Source organism: Chiloscyllium plagiosum, unplaced genomic scaffold, assembly GCF_037043375.1.
Source record: "Chiloscyllium plagiosum isolate Xiang-an unplaced genomic scaffold, Cpla_swu_hap1 HiC_scaffold_43, whole genome shotgun sequence".
NCBI classification, from domain to species: domain Eukaryota; kingdom Metazoa; phylum Chordata; class Chondrichthyes; order Orectolobiformes; family Hemiscylliidae; genus Chiloscyllium; species Chiloscyllium plagiosum.
Window position 1 is genome coordinate 30657532 of NW_028270181.1, and position 27690 is coordinate 30685221.

The 27690-nt window shown below is 44.2% G+C and overlaps 1 protein-coding gene across 8 annotated transcripts in view; it reads right to left on the minus strand.

Moving 5' to 3' along the window:
• Positions 1-27690, minus strand: part of LOC122541752 (sorbin and SH3 domain-containing protein 1-like) — a 406532-nt gene that overhangs the window by 257510 nt on the left and 121332 nt on the right. For 2 of the 8 annotated variants that reach the window (XM_087982589.1, XM_087982585.1), the window contains exon 1: positions 231-469. The exons of 3 other annotated variants lie outside the window; for them this stretch is intronic. The gene's annotated coding sequence lies outside the window, so the exon portion shown is untranslated. Of the gene's footprint in view, positions 1-230; positions 470-1642; positions 1733-27690 lie in introns of those variants that run through there. 3 more of the 8 variants (XM_087982599.1, XM_087982601.1, XM_087982597.1) reach the window with 3 other exon arrangements.

Genomic DNA, 27690 nt, shown 5'->3' on the forward strand with positions numbered 1-27690 from the left:
CAACGGAAAGGGGGGGTGGAGGCAACAAGCTACAAAAAAAATGAGTAAAAATAGCCACAATTAAAGCTGTTGGAAGAACCAGTCTGGGAGTAATTAGTGCAACATAGGATGTACTTGAACAGAGCTCGGAGCACAGAGAAACTTGCAACTAGAATCCAGACCTTTAAACTTCACTTCATTGCAAGCCTTCCGGACCTTCCAAGCTAACCAACCCTGTCCCACGTCCTCACCTTTTAAAAGTTGGGGAAACGGCAACGTTCCAGTCCTCTAATAGTCAACCGGAATCCTTATTGTGGGTTTATGCACGTTCGCTGTTTCCTGTAGCTTTCACAGCAAAGAATGTCTCTCAACTCTAGTGAGAACACCCTCAAATACAAGCAGACGCCACTGCTCCGACTCAAGTGCTCGCCTTTGCTGAATTCTCATTTGAAAGTGCGCTCGCCCGCGCTATATCCAGGACTGGAACAGGCAGACAATGACAGAGCATGACACAGAGGCAGCCCTCATTCTCGGGGGGGGGGGGGCACCGAAAGGGGAAGCCCCCTCGATGTAAGGGAGTGGCAAAAGGGAAAGGAGCCAGTGTTTGATGCAGTTGGTCATTCACAAAGTCATATTTTTCCCAGCTTCAGGAGGGGAGGGGAGGAAGAGAGCGTGAAATAAACAGCATGGCTAACATAAAATTATCCAGGTTGAGGAAAATTTGTGTTTGAAAAGAGGGGTTTTTTTGTAGCTGTGGGTGATAGCAATATTTGCAGCAAGACAAACCCCTCGAACGGACCGTTTCTAGTGTGCTCAACGCTGACTGATCCTTAATGCATTAAACGTGGCCAAAGCTGTTCCAATCGCCAGGCTTATTTCAGGTAGCACAGAGTCACTCCAAAATAGTTTGCAAATCAGGTTCGATGCGTTGAAGTCCTTCAAAGCATTGCTTTCCTACATAGCCAGGCAGACCGTAATATCTCATGGCTCAACTCGGTTGTGATGCACCCCACAATCAAATAGCCGGACGTGCCCAGCAACTCCATATATTCAGCCTAACACCAAAACCGTATTTAAATCAGACACTGACGCACGAACCAAAGTCTCCAAGTAATTAAGGCAAAAAATACGTGGGCATTTTTTTTTCAGGTAGCAAGTCGTTAAGCTCTGGACTTGTCCCTCAAAATGGGACGGGCTGGTTCAATCAAGAGGGAATTAATTACAGGATGATCTGAAAGGAAAGAGTGTGCAGGGTTACAAGGAGAAAAGTGGTGCTAACTGAAATGGAAGGGCTGTCACAGATACGATGGAGCAAATGGCACCTTTTTGACTTGCTCACACCACTTATTGCCCAGCCCTAACTTTCAGAGGCCAGTTAAGAATCATTCACATTGCTGTGAGTCTTGAATCACATCCAAGCCAGGTCAGTCCAGGTAAAGGTGGCAGATTTCATTCCCTCAAGGATATTAGGGAATCAGATGGGATTTTATGATATTCAGAGAAGTTGGATTGGCTTTATATCATGGATTCTTATTGAATTCAAATTTTACCATCTGCGACTCATGGGGTTTGAACCCACATCCCTGGAGCATTACAGTTGGATTACCAGCCCAGTGCCCCATAACAATTCTGTGATTCTTTCTGTTTGCAATTTGAGCCATACCTGCTGAGCAAATGAAGTCAGTGGAGGTCCAGCCTAATAAGACTCTGGTCACTATTTCATCTGAGGGAGGAACTGCTGTGGAGTTCTCATCTGTGAGAAAAAGATTTAAAACAGATGAGGCGATTTAGTATCATTTTTTTCTGTTTTCTTTCTTTAGTTGTGAGTCTAGGAGGTTGGCCCATCAATCTGTCAGCACATCACAGCCAGCAGGCGAGAGTCTAACTAGGTTTTTTACTGTCTGATAAACTCTCTCCAGTATCTTCAGGAAAGTAAAGAGAGGAAGTTGGAGAAAAAAAATTTTCATGCAAAGCCATTTCTAACAGTTAAAACAAACAGCGTTATGGCATAGATCCTGCGCTAATACTTTTGAAAAGTTTTGGAACCTGCCAGAATTTTTCCTTGAATTATTTTCTATTTCTGAAGTGTCTTTTATGACCTTCAAGCATTTCACAATGCAGGAACTATTTCCAAAGTGCAATTGCTGACATACTGTGGGCAAATCAGATAGTCAATTTGTGCACAGTGTGCTCCCATTGACAACCATAAATGTTAGAAATAATGCACCTGGAAACAAAGGATCATAATCCCAATTACTTACAAAAGTATCAAACTTTAATTCCAACTGTTTTAAATTAGAAAGCTGCTATGGCCAAACAATGACCATACAGATAAATTCAGCGGCAGTTTGGCAAAGCCCTTAGAGGATTGACGGAATGTCATACCTGAGAGAGTGCCAAGGGACCTTCAAACTGCAGCCCTTCAAAAGGAGAGATGCAATTCAATACAAACAACAGCCTGGTCTCCTATGCCTACAGAGTTAATAAGGGGCTGACTATCCCATCAACAGAAAGCCATCTCCTCTGAACTATGTCCCAAACTGCAGACTTGTTTATGTTTACCCTTCCATGAATATACAAAAAGGGGTTTAAAAAGAAACTGGACCTCTGGTCTCTGTATGCTAGTAAGCTTATGCACCAGTGTGGACTAGTGGAAATTGCAGGTCATGGCTTGAGGACAACCATTAGACACCCCTGCATTGCAGGTAATGTACGACTCCATCACTCTAAGTCCTGGAAGCCAGATAAGACATTGAAGTCACTGTCAAAGTGAAAGCGAGACAAAAGCCTGCCAACTACCATGGAGCCAATAATCATGAAATCAACTGCTTCACTACAAGTGTTAGCATTATGGCACCATCCAACTTAATGGCTACAATTCTCCACCCTCTTTATAGCATCCAGAGACTAAATTGTGTAAACTGTGTATCATTGTTACCTTTTAATTTAAATCACATTTTTAATCCATGTGTGGGGTCATATTTATTATCTTTTCTCACCTTTACTAGCTAACAAACACACCCTCTCTTTAACTCAAGAAAGTCTGGTTATTTTGGCATCTTTTACAATATAAATACATTTGCAAAAAGGTATTCAGGAGAAGGATACACTTTTCAAATCTACCCTTTTGCAGCCAACCACGAAGGGGGTTGAATGAAGCAGGAGAGAGTGTTCATTCCTCCTCCTCTGAGAGGTTAACTATTTGAAGGTGTGTTCGTAATCATTCCCCAACAAGTATAATTGTCCATCTAGAAAATTCTGTGCCACTGCTCATGGGCTCTGTGGACCTTTGTGTGTTTGATGAGCCCAATCCTAGAGCCAGATCTCCAGCCATACATTTCGTAGGTGTTTTCGGGAAGTGGAAGTGGTCCTTGGACTCAAAGTCATTGGCATTGCTTTCTCTGGTTCCTTTCCTTTTGCCAACAGGTGTTCTTGAAGAATTGTGTCCCTTCAGTAAGGAGATTCTTTCAAGTCGGTTTCTTCTGAGTAAGGATCTCCCAGCATATTCCAGCTTGAATTTTAATAATTGGGGACGCTCACAGATGATTGGTCATAACAAACCAGTACTTGTACACTGTGGCTTTCTATAGTCTTATCGTTTGTGATGTAGTTACTTTCTCATAGTGTCATGGAGTTATATACAATATTGCAATGGTTGTGTTCTTCTAGAAAAATCATGCTTTAGAAGCAGCACTTAAAGTGTTGGTGCTGTAATTACGGCCAATGCATGTTTTAAAAGTCCGCAGTTTAGAAACAGCATCTCCAATCTATCAATCTCATTACAGCGATTTTGTGATGACGAAACGCACATTATAACGGAACAACCTGTAGCATGGACATAGACCCAACGGTCCAACTCATCTGTGTCAACCAGATATCCTAAACGGATCTAGTCCTGTTTTGCCAGCATTTGGCCCATATCTCTCTAAACCCTTCCTATTCATGTACCCATGCAGATGCCTTTTAATCTGTTTCAAGACATGAAGTTACATGCACATTATATTAGTAACGTGCAGCTTGAAGTCATGGATTCTGAAAGCTGTTAAGAGAGCCAGCTAATGTAGAAAAAAACACAAGGAACCATTAGAAATTTAGTCTGCAACTTTGTACTTCTGCCTGTGTGAGTATAGATTTGAATTTTCCAGTTCCTGGTCATGTCGAGATGAAAGGCAGTTTGAGAAAGAATTGAAATTTCTTACAGTCACAGCAGCAAAATGATCAGATCACCATAGAGTTAAACAAAAAGTCTGAACAAGTAAGAGTAAAATTCTGTTTACAATGCTGAGAAAAAGAGCTAAAGGCTACATTGCACCCTTGACCTCACAGACAGGTTGGTTACAATTTGGAGCCATTTTGAAGCCGGTGCTAATGTGATTTATGAATGTTGTGTGAAGAAGACTATTGGTCAGTGTATTGAGTAAACGAGTTGGTATATCATGTTGTAGACAAGACATTGGTTAGGCCAATTTTGGAATACTGCATTCAGTTCTGGTCTCCCTAGGAAAGATGTCATTAAACTTGAAAGGGAGCAGAAAAGATTTACAAGGATGTTGCCAGGGTTAGAGGGTTTGAACTATAGGGAGAGGCTGAATAGTTATTTTCCCTGATCTTCAGAGACTGATGGGTTACTTTATTGAGGTTTATAAAATCACAAGGAGCTTGGATAGGGTGAATAGCCAAGCTCTTTTCCCCAGGTTAGGGGAGTCCAAAACTAGAGAGCATGGATTTAAGGTGAGGGGAGAAGAAATAAAAGGGAGCTGAGGGGCAACTTTTTCACACAGAGGGTGGTATGTGTATGGAATGAGCTGCCAGAGGAAGTGGTGGAGGCTAGTACAATGACAACATTTAAAAGGCATCTGGATGGGTATACGAATAGGAAGGGTTTAGAGGGATATGGACCAAATACGAACAAATGGAACAAGATTAATTTAGGATAACTGTTTGGATGGACAACTTGGACTGAAGGATCTGTTTCCATGCTGTACAACTCTATGATTCTATAACTCAAGAAGGGAAGATATTGATCAGTATGTGATTGCTCTGAATCTAGGTGAATCTTATGAGTTCAGGCAATTGAAAGATGATCTCATCAGAAACAGGGCTGTCTCAAGAAAAAGAGATCTCATACTGACAGCATGTCTGCTGAGAGAAGAAAAATATACTCTCAAGAAAGCTATTGATGTGCAGTGGCTCTAAAGTTACCAATGAGCAGCTCGAGAAGGAATGTCATCCCAAGAATGAACAAACACCAAGCACACAGCCAACAGCAACTCAAATGCATGCCATTAGAAGACCTAACTGCTTTAAAGGTTACATAAGTATTGCACGTGCAAGAACAAACTAGTGGATGTAATGGTTAGGATGAAAGCAAGGGAATTCTCTGAGTGTCCTAGTTAACATTTAACCCTCAACCAACACTTAAAACTGATTATCTGGCCTTTAACAGTCGCAAAATTCTGAGGTGCTAGAAATATGAGAAAACAATAGAAAATGTTAGGAGAACTCAGCAGGTCAGACAGCATGTACGGAGAACAAAAACACCATTAGTGTTTGGGTTCTTTCATCAGAATTAGAGAGTGTTAGAGATGGATTAGGATTAAGCAAGTAACAGGAAAAGTGGGGTCTGGAAACGAATAAAAGGGAAGGTTTGTAACAAGATAGAAGGCAAGAGAGACTAAATTAAAGCGATGAAGGGGTAAGTCAAAAGGAGATTGTAATGGGACAAATAAAGAAACAAAAGCTGTGCCTGTACGATATGTAAAATGCGAAGAACAGAGTTCTTACCAACGTCCACTGACCTAAATAATTGGGAGTATGGTTATGATCTGAAATTTTTGAACTCAAAAGGAATAATGTCAAGTGTTTAAGTGACCTGTCATTTATTTTATTAAAACTTGTGGAAAAATGTGCAGAAATTAGCTGACAACAGTTCAAAAGACTGCAACAGTTTAGTATTTAAAAGGCCTGTTAATCTGTTTTAGCTGCAGCTGGTTGAGGAATGCTTATTTTCCCAGGACACGAGGAAGTGTCCCTAATCTCTAAGGGAATTGACATCCATTTCAATTCACAGGCAGCTCACGGTCAAATGACTTATCTGGAAAGTGGTTTTTCATGTCAGTCTAGATCTGAATATAGTTACGGACAAGCTTGTTGCATGTTGCAGGCTCCATTTCACTGAAGATCCTTGTGTGTAGTTTAATAGTTGGAAATTATGATACATTTCTAGATTGTCTTTGTTGCCATTAGTTTATGTGGTCCTCGCCATTGTGACTGTTCAGCTGGAGCTAGGAGACATTGACAGCAGATATTGACAGTGTTTGGCATTAGTTGTTAGCAGCTGATGTGCACACAGCAAATTCCAACAGTGAGATAAGTGGTGTCGGCTGTGACTCTGGAAGATGTGACCAGCATGTAGTGATTTTCTGCTGGTGAAGTAGTCAGGCTATTCTCTATACTGTTCCTCACAGCAAGTAATGTAGGGCTACATCACGAGGATCGTGATGTAACAGGGTAAGGAACCAGAGGGCAGATGAAGAACCTTTTTACTCAATGTCCTCTTATAGTCTGGAATGCAACATCAGAATGAATAGCAACAAAAGATTCAATTAAAATGTTCAACATGCAGTGGAATAAGTGGTTAAAAAAAAATGTTATGCGAGCACACGAGGATAGGGAAGGGGAGTGAAATGCATTAAATTGGTCTGACAAGGAAGCTTTTCAATTCTACACTAAAGAGAATTAGAACAACCATCTTGATTTTATCTTTTATTTTCTTTCATTTGTCCTAGGTTTACTGCTACTCACTGTCTTTATTAATTATCTGGACTAACATTGATGGGCAATGCAGTGGGTGCTGACTCATAAGAACATAAGGAAATGAAACATAGGTACGTGTATGGAATGAGCTGCCAGAGGAAGTGGTGGAGGCTGGTGCAATTGCAACATTTTAAGAGGCATTTGGATGGGTATATGAATAGGAAGGGTGTGGAGGGATATGGGCTGGGTGCTGGCAGGTGGGACGAGATTGGGTTGGGAAATCTGGTCGGCATGGACCAAAGGGTCTGTTTCCATGCTGTACATCTCTATGACTCTATAACTGGAGTAGACCATTCAGCCCATCAAGCCTATTCTGTCATTCAATATGATCATGATTGATCTGCTTCAATTCCACTTTCCTTCCCACTCCTGTGTCCCTTTGGTTCCCTGAGAGACTAAACATCTCTCTGTTACAACCTTAAATATATTCAATAATGGAGCAGCCACAACCCTCTGAGATAGAGAGTTCCACAGGCTCACATCTGAAGGAAGAAATTTGTTCGTATTTCTGTCCAAAATGATCGGCCCCTTATTCTGACCCTGTGTCTTGATGTTCTGGATTTCCCAAAATCCCTGTGTCTGCAAGGTTTGTGAAGGTTTGTAGCTCAGGTTGAGGTTTAGGGTGTAGCTTTGCTCGCTGAGCTGTAGGTTTGATATCCAGACGTTTCATTACCTGACTAGGTAACATCACCAGTGGCGACCTCCAAGTGAAGCAAAGCTGTTGTCTCCTGCTTTCTATTTATATGTTTGTCCTGGATGGGGTTCCTGAGGTTTGTGGTGATGTCATTTCCTGTTCGTTTTCTGAGGGGTTGATAGATGGTATCTAGATCTATGTGTTTGTTTATGGCGTTGTGGTTGGAGTGCCAGGCCTCTGGGAATTCTCTGGCATGTCTTTGCTTAGCCTGTCCCAGGATAGATGTGTTGTCCCAGTCGAATTGGTGGTTTGTTTCATCCGTGTGTAGGGCTACGAGGGAGAGAGGGTCGTGTCTTTTTGTGGCTGGAGCAATTCACTGGATCCCACTCCCCTACTCTTCCTTAATGATCCAATTCTAATTGAAAGGCTTGAATTGAATCTGCCTTCTTTGTCTCTCCAGGAGTGTGTTCCCTGACATGTCTGTTGCTTTTTTTGAAAATCACCTTAAATTAGTGTCCTTGGGTTCTTCATCCACCTGCAAGTTGGAGGGGTTTCTCCCTATCTATTCTAACTAGATTTCTAGAACATTGCTATCTATCTTACCTCCTCCAAGGAGCACAGATCCACCTTCTCCAATTTGTCCACTGAACTGAAATTACTTCGACCCAGGAACTATTCTTGTAAATGTTTAATGTAGCTCCCTAAAACCTTCATATTCTTCCCTCAACTGTGGTGCTCAGAATTGGTCACAATACTCCAGTTGGCGCCGTAGGTGGTGATTTGTAAAACTTACAACACAGCAATTTCAACACTGTACTCAAGTGTGACAATAAAGCCAATTTTAATTCAATTCAAACCAGTGTTTTATACAAATCTAACATAACATCCTTCCTTTTGTACTTGTGCCCCTTTTCAGAGAGCCCAAGGATCTCATACACGTTATAATTCTTTCTCTCAACCTGTCATCTTCAATGGTTGGTGCACAGATTGCCCAGGTCCCTCTGCTCCTGCACCACTTGAAAATTATAGTCTTTAATTGATATTGTCTGTCCTTCTTCCTACTAAAATGAATCACATTGAACTGCTCTGCACTCAATTTGAACTGTCACTTCTCAGCCTGTTCCATCAGCCTCTTAGTGTCTTCTTCAAATTGTCGCTATCCTCTTCATGGTTCACAAACCTCCAAGTTTTGTAATATTCAGAAAGATTTGGAATTGTGCCCAAGCCTAGACTCCATCACTACTCTCTGTTTCCAGTCAGACAGCCCACTTCATATTGATACTGCTACTATGTCTTTTGCTAAAGGCACTGGCTTTAACACTTTAAAAGTGTAATCCATAGGATGTGGACATTGCTGGCTGGGTCAGCGTTTATTGCCCATCCCTAGTTACCCCTTGAGAAGGTGGTGATGAGCTGAATTCTTGACCCACTGAGATACACTCAAAATGCCACAAGGGTGGGAATTTAAGGATTTTGACCACGTGACAGTGAAGGAACGGCTATATATTTCCAAGTCCAGATGTTGAGTGGCTTGGAGGGGAGCTTGATCATGTTCCCATGTATCTGCTGTCCTTGTCCTTCTAGATGGAAGTGGTTGTGGGTTTGAAAGGCACCAACCTTTGAAGAGGACAGGTTTACAATAAGGAACCTTGGTAAATTTCTGCAGTGCATCTTGTAGACAATATACACTGCTGCTACTCAGTGTTAGTGGTGGAGGGCGTGGATATTTGTGGATGAAGCAAGCTGCTTTGTCCAGGATGGTGTCAAGCTTCTAGATGATGTTGGAGCTGCATTTATTCAGGCAAATCCCTTATAGCATTTTGAGGATATCTCATTGGTATAAGAATGCAGCTCACCACCACCTTCTGAAGGGGCAACTAGGGACAGCGGCCCAGGAGTATTCCATCACACTCTTGACCTCCTGACTGTGTTTTGTAGTTGGTAGACAGGCTTTCAGGAACCAAGAGGTGAGTTACCCGCTGCAGGATTCTTATCCTCTGACCTAATTATTTAGCCACTGTGTTTATACAGCTCGTGCATTTCAGTTGCCATCAATGGTCACCCCAGGATATTGATAGTGGGGGATATAACAATGGTAATACCATTGAAAAAGATCTAGGGATGATGATTAGATTCCCTTTTGTTGGATAGGACGTTACCTGGCACTTGTATGCTGTGATTGGCATTTGCTACTTATCAGCACAAGCCTGGATATGGTTCAAGAACTTGCTGCACTTGAACACGGACTGCTTCAGTATCTGAGGTTCTCAAATGGTGCTGAACATTGTACAATCAATAGTGAGCATCTCCACTTCTGAAATTATGATGGAGGGAAGGTCATTGATGAAGCAGCTGAAGATAGTTGGGCCTAGGACACTACCCTGAGGGACTCCTGCAGAGATGTGCTCAAGCTGAGATGGCTGACCTCCAACAACTATAACCATCTTCCTTTGCGCCAGGCAGGACTCCAACCAGTGGAGAGACCTCCCCCTGATTCCCACTGATTCCAGTCTTGCTCGGGTTCCTTGATGCCACACTCAGTCAAATGCAGCCTTAATGTCAAGGGCAATCACTCTGATCATACTTCCCTAACAAGCTTGCTATGTGGCACTTAAACAAATGTCTTTTGGAAGGTCATGTACTTGGTAACAATTGGATTACCCTCATCCACACTCTCTGTTACTTCACCTGAAAGAATCTCAAGCAAGTTCGTTGAATAAAATTTGCCGCGGGGGAATGCTAGCTTTCTTTAATTGACCTTCATATGTTCAGTTGATTAGATCCAGTCATGATGTTCCCTTTCCCTTCTTTCTTGAGGTAGCAGCTCACACTGCACTCTCAAACCTGCTTCGGGAGGCTATGGTTTCTGTCAGGAGTGTCAGCTGACTCTCTCTGTTGGAGGAGATCGGCACTGAATTCAATTTGTTTACACCCAGAATCTTCACAGCAGCTGGAATTCCTCCTTGGTCCGGGAAGCTGAGGTCCAATTGTCGTGCACCAGTTCGGATCACCAAAGACTGCAGGGAATTTACTGAAGGAAGCCAATCAGCCCCTTGAGTCTGTACTGCCATTGTTTATGTCAGCAGATCAACTCCATTTACCCACTCAGGCTCCATATCATTTCATGCTTAATCTAAGCATCTCAGACCATTAACATAGAGCATCCACAGTCCTGTTTAGAAGGAAATTCTAGATTCTCCAAGCAATCTTCTACTCAGGGAAGTCCTTCCATGACAATAGGTGTTCCCAGGTTAGCTGGAGAAGGCCTGCCATAAACTACAGACCCCCACAAGTGGAAAACCAGTCGTTTCTAAATTGGTCATTGGATGTCTCCCCGGTATACACCAAACGATTTATTTCTCTCTCTGTAAATTTAGAGTTGGGAGGGTATAAGTGGTCTCACAGGCAGCAAGTGGACCACATCCATCATGTAAAAGTTGCTATTCACATCGTGTGAGTTTTAGGTTGTGGGATCTATCTGTATGTGTGGTCCTTACAGTCATAGAATCCCGACAGTGCAGAAAGAGGCCATGTGGTCCAATGAGTCTGTACCAACCCTCCAAAGAGTATCCCACCCAGATCCAGCAACCCCCCCCCCCCCCCCTCCCCTGTAACCCCACATTTATAATGGCTAACCCATCAAGCATGCACATCCTTGAACACTACGGGCAATTTAGCATGGCCAATCCACCTAACCTGCACATCTTTAGACTGGGACAAAACCAGAGCACCCAGAGGAAACCCACGCAGACACGGGGAGAACATACAAACTCCACACAGACAGTCCGAGGCTGGAATCAAACCCGGGTCCCTAGCGCTGTGAGGTAGCAGTTCTAACCACTGAACCACCATGGCAGCCTAAAGTCATATCTAATATTATCCTCACACAGTACCACTGGACAGCGATCAGCAGCAGAGACCCCTGTATCTCCCTCTGCATTCCTCCCGTCACTCCACTGATCTTTCTCTCAATGAAAGTATTATCTGGTCAACATTATGGTCCTGTTTGTGAACTCTTGCTGTATGTTGCAGGCTTCATTTCACTGAAGATCCTTGCAACCGTGTAGTTTAATAGTTGGAAATTATGAGACATTTCTAGACTCTCTTTGTTGCCATTGGTTTATGTGACAGTTCAGCTGCAGCTAGAAGACATTGACAGCAGATATTGACAGTGTTTTTGTCAACACACATACACCCCAACCCTCTACCCAGCTGAGATCAGCTGACACAACACAGGCAATAGTCAAATCTCCTTCCCTGAATGCTTCACTTTTGTACAAATTGAAGAGTTATTGATTTAGAAACTGGGGCTGCTTACCTGTTCTATCTTAATTCAACACATCAAGACAGGGATTTAATGATGAACCTGCTTAAAACGCTGGTTAAGCCTTGTTTGGAATGTTAATTCCACTTCGGAGCACCACCCGTTCAGAAGCTCGCTAAGGCTTTAGAAAGAGTGCAGAAAATATTTACAGAATTGGTTCTAAGGATCACAGTTACACAGAGAAGCTGGGGCTTTTTCCCTTGGAGAAAATTTGACGGAGGTGTTTGAGATCATGAGGAGAATAGACAATGTTTTCTTTTGTTTATTCTTGTATGGGGAGTGGGCATTCCTGATCATTTGTTGCCCATGCCCTTGAACTGAGATGCTCGACAGCATTTCTACGGTCCTTAACTGCTCTGAAGTCAAACATAAGCCAGATCAGGTAAGGACAGTAGATTTCTTTCCTTCAAAGACATTTAGATTAGATTACTTACAGCGTGGAAACAGGCCCTTTGGCCCAACAAGTCCACACCGACCCTCCGAAGAGCAACCCACCCATACGTTTACCCCTTCACCTAACACTACGGACAATTTAGCATGACCAATTCACCTAACCTGCACATTCTTTTTTGGACTGTGGGAGGAAACTGGAGCATCCGGAGGAAACCCACGCAGACACGGGGAAGAATGTGCACACTCCACACAGACGGGAATTGAACCCGGGTCTCTGGCGCTGTGAGGCAGCAGTGCTAACCACTGTGCCACCGAGCCGCCCCAAAGTGAACTAGACGGGCTCTTCCCAGAATTGATGATAATTTCAGGGTTGCCAGCACTGAGACCAGTTTTCAATTCCAGATTTATTAATTGAATTTAAATGTCACCAGATTCCAAGGTGAGATTTGAACCCATGTCCCCCTGCCACAGCATTAATCTGGGCCTTCCCATTACTAGCTCAGTAACATGACCACCTAACCGTTTTCAAATTACTGCTTTGGGAGATGCGGCTGTGCACAAATTGATTTCTGCGTTTGCTCACATTACCACAGCAGCGATACAGAAAGAACTCCCGTTAGCTGTAGTAAAGTATTTTGGAAAGCCCCAGAGAACCTGACAGGCACTACAGAATTGCAAGTCTTTCTTTAATATGATGGCAATGTCAAAATGCTTCTTTTGTTTCCAGCTGACACCTGTACCCCAAAATGTTCAAAGTCATTTTCCTCAACTCTGTTATTGTTTAAGTAATTTCCAATAATCTCAAGCTGGAGAGGAATGAGTGACATAATGTTTCCGAGCTGGCAAGTCAAGCCTGAATTTCCTGCGGAGAGTCTAAGAATTCCCAGCTGATAGTGAAACATTCCACACACCATTCCCAATTCCAGGAAAACAGCCAGGGCAGCACAATTTCAGCACTGGGCAGGTTCTCTGTCAGCACGATCAGATCTGATGTTGCGATTGTGAGTAGTTTTTCACAGCCTAGGTTCAGCCTTACGCTTGGTGATTGTATGTAGCAGGAACGTATCACATATCAGGCCTGGCAGCTAAATTAGCCGCTGCTGTAATGGCAGCCCAGCCCTGAGCATGGTCAGTGGTAACAAAACCACAAAAGAGCTCCAGACCTCCCTGAGTCCCCCACTGGAAGGTGCAGGAGAGTGGCCCTATTGATTGTCAATGTGAAGCAAAGCACAGATAGCCCAGAACAAGTGACATTCAGTCAAACACAGAGTAAGGTTCCTTCTCCATTGTCTCAATAACCCTCAACCCCAACCCATGGAACAGGACCAATGTGGCATTTTTATACTTCATATACACTCCATCCTGACATCCCTTCAATAGACAATAGGTGCAGGAGTAGGCCATTCTGCCCTTTGAGCCTGCACCACCATTCAATATGATCATGGCTGATCATCCTTAATCAGTATCCTGTTCCTGCCTTATCTCCATAACCCTTGATTCCACTATCCTTGAGAACTCTATCCAACTCTTTCTTAAATGAATCCAGAGACTGGGCCTCCACTGCCCTCTGGGGCAGAGCATTTCACACAGCCACCACTCTCTGGGTGAAGAAGTTTCTCCTCATCTCTGTCCTAAATGGTCTACCCCGTATTTTTAAGCTGTGTCCTCTGGTTCGGGATTCACCCATCAGCGGAAACATGTTTCCTACCTCCAGAGTGTCCAACCCTTTAATAATCTTATATGTCTCAATCAGATCCCCTCTCAGTCTTCTAAACTCAAGGGTATGCGATCATTTTAGATTACATTTTAGATTACATTATAGTGTGGAAACAGGCCCTTCGGCCCAACAAGTCCACACCGACCCGCCGAAGCGCAACCCACCAATACCCCTACATTTACCCCTTACCTAACACTATGGGCAATTTAGCATGGCCAATTCACCTTACCTGCACATCTTTGGACTGTGGGAGGAAAGCGGACCACCCGGAGGAAACCCACGCAGACACGGGGAGAACGTGCAAACTCCACACAGTCAGTCGCCTGAGGCGGGAATTGAACTTGGGTCTCTGGTGCTGTGAGGCAGCAGTGCTAATCACTGTACCACCCGTGCCGCCCACAGCCCAGACGCTCCAGTCTTTCAGCGTAAGGTAGTCCCGCCATTCCAGGAATTGACCTCGTGAACCTACGCTGCACTCCCTCAATAGCCAGAATGTCTTTCCTCAAATTTGGAGACCAGAACTGCACACAAGACGGCTTTGGTAGATTGGAGAGGCAATAGCGTAGTGGGAATGTCACTGTCCTTGTTAATTCAGTGCCCAGGGCTAATGTTCAAAGCAAAAGGGTTCAAATCAAACCATAACAGATAGTGAAATTTGAATTCAATACAAAAAAATCTTGGATATAATAAATTAATGGGGTGGCACGGTGGCTCAGTGGTTAGCACTGCTGCCTCACAGTGCCAGGGACCCAGGTTCGATTCCCGCCTTGGGCGATTGTCTGTGTGGAGCTTGCACATTCTCCCTGTGTCTGCGTGGGTTTCCTCCGGATGCTCCGGTTTCCTCCCACAATCCAAACATGTGCAGGTTCGGTGAATTGGAGATGGGTTGCACAGTGGCTCAGTGGTTAGCACTGCTGCCTCACAGCACCAGTGTTCGATTCCAGCCTTACGTCCAAAGATGTGCAGGTCAGGTGAATTGGCCATGCTAAATTGCCCATAGTGTTAGGTGCATTAGTCAGAGGAAAATGGGACGAGGTGGGTTACTCTTCGGAGGGTCGGTGTGGACTTGTTGGACCGAAGGGCCTGTTTCCACACTGTAGGGAATCTAATCTAACCTAATCTAAATTGCTCATAGTGTTAGGTGCATTAGTCAGGGGCAAATGTAGGGTAGGGGAATGGATCTGGGTGGGTGACTCTTCGGAGGATCGGTGTGGACTTGTTGGGCCGAAGGGCCTGTTTCCATACTGCAGGGATTCTAATCTAATAAATTAAGCTATTCCAATGAGGACCATGTAATGATTGTCAATTGTTGTAAACAGCTGTTTGATTCACTAATGTCCTTTTGGTTTTTTTTCTTAAATGCCTTCTGAGCAATTAGGAATGGGCAATCAATGCTGGTAGTGCTCATATCCGATGAACGAAAAGAAAGTTTACTGGCAGCATTGCTGTAGGTCACACTCCACTGAGAACGGATTTGAGTTTGATCCAGCTTTGGGGATTTGGTCATGCTTAAATTTCCTTAAAACCAGCAGCACTCAGTCTCTTTTCAAAGTTATTAGTAAAGGAACATAGAACAATACAGCGCCGAACAGGCCCTTCGGCCCTCGATGTTGTGCCGACCTGTGAACTATTCTCAGCTCGTTCCCCCTACACTATCCCAAAATCATCAATAGAAGCAAAATATAGAAATAAATATTTTCATGGAGGGAGTGGTTAGAATTGGTACCAAATGCACTGCCTGAGAGTGTGGTGGAAGCAGGTTCACTGGAGAAATTTGAAAGGGAATTGGATGGTTCTTTGAAAAGGAAGAATTCGCATTTTCAGGGAGAAAGCAAGAGAATGGCACTTTGTGTCTCACTCATTAGCAGAACCAGCACTAGGCATGATGGGCTGAATCGCCTCCTTCTGCACCGAATCAATCAACCTGTGAAATTATGGGATGAGTAGAACTAGGGAGGAAAAATTGACTGATTGTTGCAGCAAATTCAAGAGGGATCTGGAAAACTGTTTGATAGAGCTGTGTGAGAATATGGGGTTTGATATGGATATTTCCCGATCCTGGGATGGTTCCATATTCGCAACAATTTTGGATTGCTGGAAGTCATCTAGAATGGGGTATAAATCTCTCAGACACGCTGCTGAGCATTCCGTACATGTTTTCCCCACTCTTGATTTCCTCTCTGCCTCTCCCTTTCCCCTCAGTTTCCAGCTCTCCCCTCCTGATGTGTCATGTGATCCACTGTCACATGTCACCTGATCTATCTTCCAGGAAGACTTCCAGCCAGACTTGGCAACCTGATCTCATGATTTTTACCATTGATTGGTCGATCCAGACAAGACAGGCCAAGAACTGTCAGGGGCACTGTTTGTTTTTGAAGAGTTCAGCAACCTGTTCATTAATTATGCAGCATCTTGTTGAACTGAAGTTAACTGATTCCTCTGTGTTTTAAAACTTTAAAACTATTATCTTTTGTAATGGACAGAAATGGATAGCCTCAGGACATTGTACAGTATAAACTTCATAGAAAGAAGCAAAATACATTTATAATATATATCTTCTCTCTCAGAGCATCTCAAAGTGTTTTCCTAAGAATGGTACATTAATATGGTGCACAGGCTGGTGGGCTCTGACCCTGGGAATTCCTGAGCTCAATACTCAGTAAAGCCACTTCAAACCAGTGCAACACAGTAGCTCCGTGGTTAGCAGTGCTGTCTCACAACACCAGGGACCCAGGTTTGATTCTAGCCTCAGGTGACTGTATGGAGTTTGCACATTGTCCCTGTCTCTGCATGGGTTTCCTCCCACTGTCTAAAGATGTGCAGATTAGGTGGATTGGCCATTCTAAGTTGCCCATAGTGTACAGATTAGGTGGTTTAGCCACAGGAACTCCAGGATTGGGTAGGGGAGTGGGTCTGGGTGGGATGCTCCCCTTTACAGGTCGATGTTGACTTGATGGGCCAAATAGCTGTAGGATTCTATGAAGCAGGAGAGATCAAAAGTAAAACCCCGACCAAGTGCACCTGATTAACCTTTAACTACTAACCTAACCATCACCCATTCCCTCATTTTGTTCGGTCTCTGACCTCCTTTCCAAACCCTCTGATGATGTTAACAAAGTGCCAGACCATTACCATCAAGTTAGGGGACCAACTCTAGTTCATAGTGCAGGAGCTGCAGCAGGCATACTTAAAAATAATGTGTTAACCTGCTGGAGCTACCAAACAGCATAAGCAATAAGTGATAGACAGGGCTAAGCAGGTCCACAACCATCAAATCAGGTGTAAGCTCTGCAGTCCTGCCACATCCAGAGGTGAACAAATTATATCACAATTACAAATACTACCCACATCACACAAATGCCAAGAAATAACCATCTTCAACATGACAGGATTGAACCATCACCTCTTGACATTCAATAACGCTACTATCACTGAATCCTCCACGATCAAATTCCTAGGTGTTAGCATTGACCAAAAACTGAACTGAATTAGCTATATAAATACTGTGGCTACAAGAGCAGGTAAGAGGCTAGGAATCCTGCAGTAAGTGACTTACCTCCTGAGGTTAGAAAAGGGACTAAGTACATATATGCAACTTCCCTTTTCGCCACTGCATCTGAAGGGGATGTCAACTTTTACCTTTGTCACATCAAACAATGTTTAAGGTTTAGTTTTGTGAGCAGCATGTTTGAAAAGGGACTTTAAGGGGCATTGATGAGGACATGTGATTTGGTCCCATGCCTGTTTTGAAACTTTTACATCCTCCATCTCAATTCCATTGGCTAGATGCCCACATGCTGCAAGCTCCCACTCATTCACTAACTGAGTTGCTGTGGTTGACTTACTGGACCGTCTGCCCACCAGCTCCTGCAATCTCACAACATAATCTCACAAAACGACAGCACATGTTTACATGGGAGGATTGAAGAGGCAAACAGGAGACAGATAGACAGAAAGGAAAAGCATTAAGAAAATTAGAGGGCAAAGAGGACTGAAATCAAAGTGTGGGAATAATGGCAATGTAACATTTGGAAAGATATCAACAGCAGCTGCTACAGTTTACCAGCCTGAAAATAAACCAAAAATCTTTTGAGAATAATTGCTGAATGTCAATATGACGGCTATTATATTTCAAGATGACCAATATTGGTTTTGAAGTGATGGTAATGTGATTGAGCTTTCATGTCAGCTTCTGTATCCCAGTACTTGAACAGTCAATATCTGACAACATTGTATTTTTCAGTCTTCCTTTGGTGAGCAATTATAAGGCTCTGAGACTTTGCAGTCTAAATCACAGTCTGACAGCCCTTCCTCAGTGGAACCATCCTTGTATTGTCCATCAGTGAGGTTCAGCAAGGGGCTTTATTAGATCCACTGACTTATGAGATGAGTATTACAATTGGAAAATCCAATCCATCTAGTATTCGCACGGGAGCGGTCTGGACTGGGATTTGAACATTTCACCTTCAGCATCTAGCTCATTGGTCGTAACGCTAACTCCAAAATATGGAGAAAGTGTGGACTGCAGATGCTGGAGATCAGAGTTGAAAAGTATGGTGCTGGAAAAGCACAGAAGGTCAGGCAACGTCCGAGAAGCAGGAGAATCGACCTTTCAGCCCAATGTCAATTCTCCTGCTCCTCGGATGCTACCTGACCTGCTTTCCTTTTCCAGAACCACACTTTTCGACTCTAACTCCTATATATGACACATAATAATTTTTATTTTATTAATTCATGGGGTTTGGGTGACACCAGTTAGGCTAGCATTTGTTGCCTATTTCTAATGGCCCACAGGGCACTAAAGACTCATCCACGTTGCTGTGGGTCTGGAGCCACATGTAGGCCAGACCAGGTAAGGATGGGGAATTTCCTTGGAAGTGTAGTGGACAGGGAAGAAATTTATGAGCGGATCTTGATCAGATGGGCCAATGGGCTGAGGAGTGGCAGGTGGAGTTTAATTTAGATAAATGTGAGGTGCTACATTTTGGGAAAGCAAATCTTAATAGGACTTATACACTTAATGGTAAGGTCCTAGAGAATGTTGCTGAACAAAGAGACCTTGGAGTGCAGGTTCATAGCCCTTTGAAAGTGGAGTCACAGGTAGATAGGATAGTGAAGGAGGCATTGGGTATGCTTTCTTTTATTGGTCAGAATATTGAGTACAGGAGTTGGGAGGTCATGTTGCAGCTGTACATGACATTGGTTAGGCCACTTTTGGAATATTGTGTGCAATTCTGATCTCTTTCCTATTGGAAGGATGTTGTGAAACTTGAAAGAGTTCAGAAAACATTTACAAGGATGTTGCCATGGTTGGAGGATTTGACCTATTGGGAGAGGTTGAATAGACTGGGCTGTTTTTCCTGGAGCGTCGAAGGCTGAGGGTTGGCCTTATAGAGGTTTATAAAATCATGAGGGGCATGAAAAGGATAAATAGACAAGGTTGGGTTGGGGAGTCCAGAACTAGAGAGCATCGGTTTAGGGTAAGAGGGGAAAAATATAAAAGAGACCCAAGGGGCGATTTTTTTATGCAGAATGGAATGAGCTGCCAGAGGAAGTGGTGGAGGCTAGTGCAATTGCAGCATTTAAAAGACATCTGGTTGGGTATATAAATAGGAAGGGTTTGGAGGGATATGGACCAGTGCTGGCAAGTAGGATTAGATTAGGTTGGGATATCTGGTCAGCATGGACGAGTTGGACCGAAGGGTCTGTTTCTGTGCTGTACATCTCTATGACTCTAGTGACCACATGAGTTTTTCTCTAACAATGGTTTCATATTCATCATTAGACTGTCAATTCAAAATTGTTATTGAATTAAATTCCACCATGACAGGATTTGAACCTAAGTTCCCAGAACATTATCTGGGTCTCTGGGTTAATAGTCTAGAGATAATACCACAAGGCCATTGCTGACCCTAACTTCCCAGATGACTACTTTGGGCAGTTTGTGGTATTTGCCACCATGTGGTATTTGTGTGGCACTAGGTAAGAGTTATTTGAGGTAGTTCATTGCCAACAATTCTCAGTTGTCTTTGCTTTCTCTAGGGTCTACTTAATGATTAGTGGTGGAGGATACATCACCATAGAGCATCGACAGAAGAGGCGGTATTTTAGATAACAATAAGGTTTATTGCATGCTAGTAATGAGTGAACTTCATTTGGTTGGGTAAAGCTATTAGGACTTCTGCAGTCTGATACAAATACATCTGCTCCCTCTGAAACCTGGAATAGAACTCCTTGTCTGTGCACATAGACTCTGTATGACATCAGTAGAATGGGTGGAGCCAATGTAATGTTAACATTAACTCCATCCGAACATTATATTGTCCAACCCGGACCAACTAGATAAGCGAGTCTCTATTGTAGAATTTGTAAGCTGGTATGTTCATTTTACAATTGGAGCAATGAATTTCAGAACTTAATAAATATCCACACCAAAAATGCTAAAGGTAAGGCAATGGCCTAGTGGTATTATCACTAGGCTGTTACTCCAGAAACTCAGCTAGTGTTCTGGGCACCCAGGTTTGAATCCTGCCATGGCAGATGGTGGAATTTGAGTTCAAGTTCTGTGATCAATCCTCGCTCAATAGAGAGTATGTGCCAGGAGCAGCATCAGGGATACCTGGTGAAGCTACCAAACAGGACTACTTGTATGCCAAACACAATTAGCAGCAAGTGATAGATAGAGCCAAGCAATTCCCCCAATCAGTGGGTCAGATCTAGGCTCTGCTGTCCTGCCACATCCAGTCATCACGACAGTGGATGATTAAATAGCTCATGAGAGGAGGCTTCACAAATATCTTCACCCCCAATGACGGAAGAGCCCAGCACATCAGTGTAAACGATAAGGCTGAAGCATTCATAGCAATTTAAACCAGATGATTATCCACCTCAACCTCCTACAGTGATCACCAGCGTCACAAATGCCAATTCAATTCACTCCATGTGATATCAAGAAACAGTGGCAAGCATTGGATACTGCAAAGGCTATGGGCCCAGACAACATTCCGGCAATAATACTGAAGGATTATGCTCCAAACCTTGCTGCCTCTCGAGCCAAGCTGCTCCAATGCAATTACAACACTGGCATTTCCCTGACCAATATGGAATATCGCCCAGACAGATCCTGTCAACAATAAGTAGGACAAATCCAAACCGGCCAATTACCACCATCAATAAAGTGATGCAAGGTACCATCAACAGGGCTAACAAACAGCTCTTGCTCAGCAGTAACCTGCCCAGTGACGCCCAGTTTGGGTTCCTCCAGGGCCTCCCAGCTCCTGATTTCACTATAGCCTCAGTTTAAACATGGACAAAGGAGCTGAATTCCAGAGGGGAGGTGAGAGTGACAGCCCTTGACATCAAAGCCACATTTAGCCAAGTGTGGCATCAAGGAACTGGAGTGAAAACTGGAATCAATGCGAATCAAGGGGCAAACTCTCCACCAGCTGGAATCATACCTGATACATAGGAAGGTGGTTGTGGAGGTCAGTCACCTCAGCTCCAGGACTTCCTCAGTCCTAGCTGCTTCACCAATGACCTTCCCTCCATCATAAGGACTAAAGTGGGATTGTTCATCAATGATTGCACAATGCTTGGATCTTATTGGTTCAGAAGAGATTTACAAGGATGTTGCCAGTGTTGGAGGGTTTGAGCTATAGGGAGAGGCTGAATAGGCTGGGACTGTTTTCCCTGGAGCATTGGAGGCTGAGAGATGACCTTATAGAGATCTATAAAATCATGAGGGGCATGGATAGGATAAATAGACAAGGCCTTTTCCCTGCGGCGGGGGAGTCCTGAACTAGAGGGCATAAGTTTAGGGTGAGGGGGAAATATTTAAAAGGGACCTAAGGAGCAAAGATTTCACGCAGAGGTGTTGCGGGTATGGGTTGAGCTGCCAGAGGAAGTGGTGGCACCACCTTAGGTACAAAGGTACCTCAGTACAAAAACTCAGTTTAAAAAAGTTAAGCATTTCCGACCTGCGTAAAATGAGTAGAAAAAACAAAGAAATAAGATAATAGTTAGCATTAAAGTCCTTCCTAATGTGAACAAGAAAAATATAAAAATAAAGTTAGCAGTTCAACAATCTTTGATTAGTACTTGCTGGGGCCCCAACACCTCCACTTAGCTCACTCCCTGGGAGATCTCAGCTGGCTGTTCTCACCGCAGACACCAGGCATAGGTGGGATTCTCCCTCCCTCCCTCCTCGCTCTTCCGTGTTGGTCTATGATGACATCGCTGCTAAGACTGGCACTGAAGCTGCTGCCTCCAGAACATGCCCAGGCAGGACCTGCTCACAGTTTCCGACCGCTGAGTAGACGCTGGGCTCTGCTCTCACTGCCAGCAATCTCAGACACTGGACTGAGAGACCGCCACTGGCCGCTGAAAGAGTCCCATGCCATGTCGGGAGAACACCTCGCCAGGTCCGCGCTGAGGCCGGGAGAAGAAAGAAGAAAAGAACTATCACAGCGAGAAAAGAAAAACAGAAAGAAATGGAGGGAGCGGACAAACTCCACCGCTATCTTGAATTTGTTCTTCTGCTTCTCAATGTTCGGCATCTCCTCAGACACTGAAGTGTTCAAATCCAACAAGATCTGGACAATGTCCAGGCAGGTGCTGACAAGTGACAAGTAACTTTGGCACCACATAAATGCCAGGCAATAACCATCTCCAATAAGAGATAATCTAACCATCACGCTTTGACATTCAGTGGTGTTACCATCACTGAATCCCCCACTATCAAAATCCTGGAGATTATTATTGACTGGAAACTCAACTGAACTTGCCACATTAACTCAGTGGCTTTAAAAGAAATGGGAAAATCGACGTTTCAGGTAGGAGCCCTTCGTCAGGGAGGGCTGATGAAGGGCTCCTGCCCGAAACGTCGATTTTCCTGCTCCTCAGATACTACCTGACTTGCTGTGCTTTACCAGCACCACTCTAATCTTGACTCTAATCTCAAGCAGTCCTCACTTTCACCTGGCTTCAAAAGAAGGTCAGAGGCTAGGAATACTGTGGCGAGTAACTCACCCCCTGACTCCCAAAACTTGTCCATCATCTGCAAGGCACAAGTCAGGAGTGTGATGGAATTATCCCTACTTGCCTGGATGGATGCAGCTCCAACAGCTCTCAAGAAGCTTGATACCATCTAGAATATAGCAGCCTGCTTAATTGACACAACATCCACAGCATCAACTCCCTCCACCACTGACACTCAGTAGCAGCACTGTGTACTATCTACAAGATGCACTGCAGAAATTCACCGACACTCCTTCAACAGCATCTTCCAAACCCATGACCACTTCCGTCTCGAAGGACAAGGCAGCATCATCGTTCCTTCACTGTTGCTGAGCCAAAATCTTAGAATTCCCTTCCTAAGGGCATTTATCAACGACAGACTGCAGCGGTTCAAGAAGGCAGCTCAGCACCACCTTCTCAAAGGCAACCAGGAACAAGCAATAAATGTCTGCCCAGCAATGCACAAATCCCGTGAATGAATTTTTTAAAAAGATCATCCAATTAGCTGTTTCTCTCTCCAGATAAGATGTTGATTGAACTGATGAGTAATCCCAGCATCCTCTGTTTGTGTTTCAGCTTCAGTTCTCATTATCCATCATCATTCTACCAGGATTAATAAATCCAGTGACATAGTTGCTGCATGTAAATGCCATTTGGACACATGTGTGGTGCGGTTTTGTACATTAAAGATTAGCATTATCCAGTATATCCGCACGTAGTAAATTAGAAATCCAAATGTCATCCATTGTGGCAATCGACTTTCTATGTCTTTCTTGAATTGATCGTCTCCCACAGAAAGACAAGGACAACCACTCACTCACTCTCGTGACTTGGAAATACATAGTGCTATTCGTATGGGGGTCATGTATAAAACTGAAACGTTTAAAATTATAACAATGCTGGAGACACGAGATACAGGGAAGATGTGATCTCTAACTGGGGAGGCTAGAACTAGGGGACTGTCTCAAGATACAGGTAGGCCATTGAAGACTCAGACGTGGAAATATTTCTTCATGCAGAGAGTAGTGAATCTGTGGAATTCTCTACCACAGAAGATCGTGGTGACTAAGTCATTGAATATATTCAAGAAAGAATTTTTTTTTTAGATTTTAAAGGCATCAAGAGGTATGGGAAGAAAGTGGGAATTTGGCATTGAGTTAAAGGATCAGCCATGATCATATTTTAATGTCAGACACAGGCTTGAACGGCCAAATCCTTCTCCTAGTTTCAGTGAGTCTATGTCATTGGGTCAAAATCCTGCAGCTCTCTTCTTAACATGGACAGCAGCGGTTCAAGAAGGCAACTCTGCACCACCTTCTCAAGGACCATTAGGGATGGGTAGTAAATGCTGACCCAGCCAGAGATGCCTGTGATGAAATTGTTCCCTTTAAGAAAGAGAGGTGTTCTGAACTGTTTCTCTTGAAGAGGGGTGTCACCACAGTGGCAACAGAATGTCTCATCCAGACAGGCAGTTGGTTAAACAGCTTGGAGTTAGCCTTGGGTGTTTTCTTTTCAAATGAGACAATAGAATCATGAGTGGATGGGGTCAGGGCTCACACAGACTCAGGAAGGTTTTTGGTTTTGCTTTCAGTTAGTGAGAAGGTTTCTGCGAGTTGGCTGCTGAGTGAAAAGCTTGAGTTCCTGGCTGTTGGAATGAAGTCTTAGACAGTGAAGCATAATCTTAAAAATCACAAGGGGCAAATTGTTCCTGTCATCTGGACTGGAGAGAGACAGCAAATGAAAATCATAACTGTTTTGCTGAATTGAAGTTTTGTCAAACAGCGGGTTTATGAGATGCTGTCTATTTTGGAACAACTGGTGATTGGCAGTCAAATAGTACAATATCAATAAAGTTATGTCAGTTTTCTTTTGTATTTTAACTGTGTTATAAGAATAAAGTGTGTTTTGTTTCAAGCCTTGTGGTGGATCAATTGAATTGCATCTAGAAAACGTACCTTAAACATGTCTTTCAATAAACATAAAAATTAGGGTCAAAGCTATCTCCTTACAGTACATTGTTTGTGGGGGGCAGGGAGGGGGGGAGCCTGGCCTAGTCTATAACATGCCCATATCCCATAAATGAATACTTAAAAATATTAAATTGTTCACCTGGAGCCAACAGAGAGATAGATAGAGGGGACACAAAACGACCTCAATAAAGTACTTCTGTAAAACCTGACAGTAGATACCAATGATATATTATTTTCTACCGGGCATTGTTAACCAATCCTGTGTCATTGCTTCAGTTCAGTTCAATGAATCTATCTGGATGTCTATAGCCTCAGCCCTGCTTGAGTTATATTTCCTGCTGATCTCCACAGTAAAGATCTCCTGAAGGTCCAGTTCCAAAAATACTGACCACTATTTTCTGCTCAACCCTTCATCATGTTACAGATGACCTAAAGATGATAGTTCACAATCATTTGAGAGAAAGGTTTGAGTCAGAGATGATTAAAGTCAGAAAACTATGATTGATAGCTCTCCCCTTAACTCCTGTTCCAGATGTATCTAGTTAACTACAAGTTGATTTAATCAGAGTCAAAATCATATTAAAGTCAATTTTCCGGCTTTTCCGTCCCTATGCTTCCTCACATATTTCTCAGCACAACTCTGAGGTGCTCTGTTTGTGTAGCTCCACACTCACTGGCATTCCCGTTGGCAGAGTCTGTGCCAACTTGCTCTTCATGGCATACTGTCAGATCTTCACCTGCATTCACAGCTGTCTCTGAACCAACCAGGGCAAGCAGCCTCATTGTTTGCATTGTCAGATAAATGTTAATGTCTGGATCTAACATCTGGCCGCCACATCTGCCAACATGCATTATTGTGAAGGTTTTTTTAAACGCCAGCTGTTATTTTTCTCAACTAATGCCCAGTTTTAAAAGGGTTTTTGCTCTCCCGCTAATTCAGAGTCAAGGCAGTGGGGTATTGTGAAGAAGGATTTTAATGCCACACTGTACATAATCATACAAGTATAGCTCACCATGTCATCTCAAACCCCCATTCCTTTTTTATTAGGCCTGCAATCATTTTGTCACCCAGGCTTATTTCTTTTGATGCCCCTTGACAGAATGAGGCCGTCACTGGCTGCAGTTTTGCCCATCCTTAATTGCCCCTGAACCGAGTGGTTTAAAAACAAACCATACTGCTATGGGTCTGGAGTCACGTGTAGGAGAAAGTGAGGACTGCAGATGCTGGAGAGTCAGAATTGAAAAGTGTGGCGCTGGAAAATCACAGCCGATCAGGCAGCATTCGAGGAGCAGGAGAGTTGATGTTTCCGGCATAAGCCCTGCATCGGCTTTCCTGCACCTCGGATGCCGCCTGACCTGCTGTGCTTTTCCAGTGCCACACTTTTCGACTTGGAGTCACATGTCGACCAGATTGGCTAAGAATGACAGATTTCCTTTCCATTACTGAGCCCAGATGTATTTCATTTTAACAATAGACAATGATAGGGGAATAGTTACCATTAGCAAGTCTCTTTTCAATTCCAGGCATTATTAATTGCATTTATATTTCCACCAGTTGCTGGGGTGGGATTTGAAACCTTGTCCACAGGGCATTTTTCCAGGCTTCTGAGTTTCTGGGCACAGTGACATTACCAGTCTGCCTCAGTTTCCTTTGAAAGTCTCAAATGAATTTGCGGAGAAAGTGAGGTCTGCAGATGCTGGAGATCAAAGTTGAAACTTTATTGCTGGAACAGCACAGCAGGTCAGGCAGCATCCAGGGAACAGGAGATTCGACGTTTCGGGCACAGGCCCTTCTTCAGGAATGAGCAGAGAGTGTTCAGCAGGAGAAGATAAAAGGTAGGGAGGAGGGACTTGGAGGAGGGGCGTTGGAAATGTGATAGGTGGAAAGAGGTCAAGGTGAGGGTGATAGGTCGGAGTAGGATGGAGGCGGAGAGGTCAAGAAGAAGACTGCAGGTCAGGAAGGCGGTGCCGGGCTGGAGGGATCCGGCTGAGACAAGGTGGGGGGAGGGGGGATGAAGAAACTGGTGAAGTCCAAGTTCATCCCCTGTGGTTGGAGGGTTCCCAGTCGGAAGATAAGACGCTCCTCCTCCGACCGTCGGGTTGTTGTGGTTTGGCGGTGGATGAGTCCAATGACCTGCATATCCTCGGTGGAGTGGGAGGGGGAATTGAAATGCTGTGCTACAGGGTGGTTGGGTTGGTTCGTCCGGGTGGCCCAGAGGTGCTCTCTGAATCGCTCCGCAAGTAGGCGGCCTGTCTCCCCAATATAGAGGAGGCCACACCGGCTGCAGCGGATGCAGTAGATGATGTGGGTGGAGGTGCAGGTGAATCTGTGGCGGATATGGAAGTTTCCTTTGGGGCCTTGGAGAGAAGTGAGGGGGGAGGTGTGGGCGCAAGTGTTGCACCTCCTGCGGTTGCAAGGGAAGGTGCCGGGAGTGGAGGTTGGGTCGGTGGGGGGTGTGGATCTGACAAGGGAGTCGCGGAGGGAGTGGTCTCTACGGAAAGCTGATAGGGGAGGGGAGGGAAATATATCCTTGGTGCTGGGGTCTGTTTGGAGGTGGCGGAAGTGACGGCGGATGATGCGCTGTACATGGAGATTGGTGGGGTGGTAGGTGAGGACCAGTGGGGTTCTGTCCTGGTGGCGGTTGGAGGGGCGGGGCTCAAGGGCGGAGGAGCGGGAAGTGGAGGAGATGCGGTGGAGGGCACCGTCGACCACGTCGGGGGGGAAATTGCGGTCCTTGAAGAAGGAGGCCATCTGTGTTGTACGTATTTTGAACTGGTCCTCCTGGGAGCAGATGCGGCGGAGACGAAGGAATTGGGAGAATGGGATGGCGTTTTTACAGGG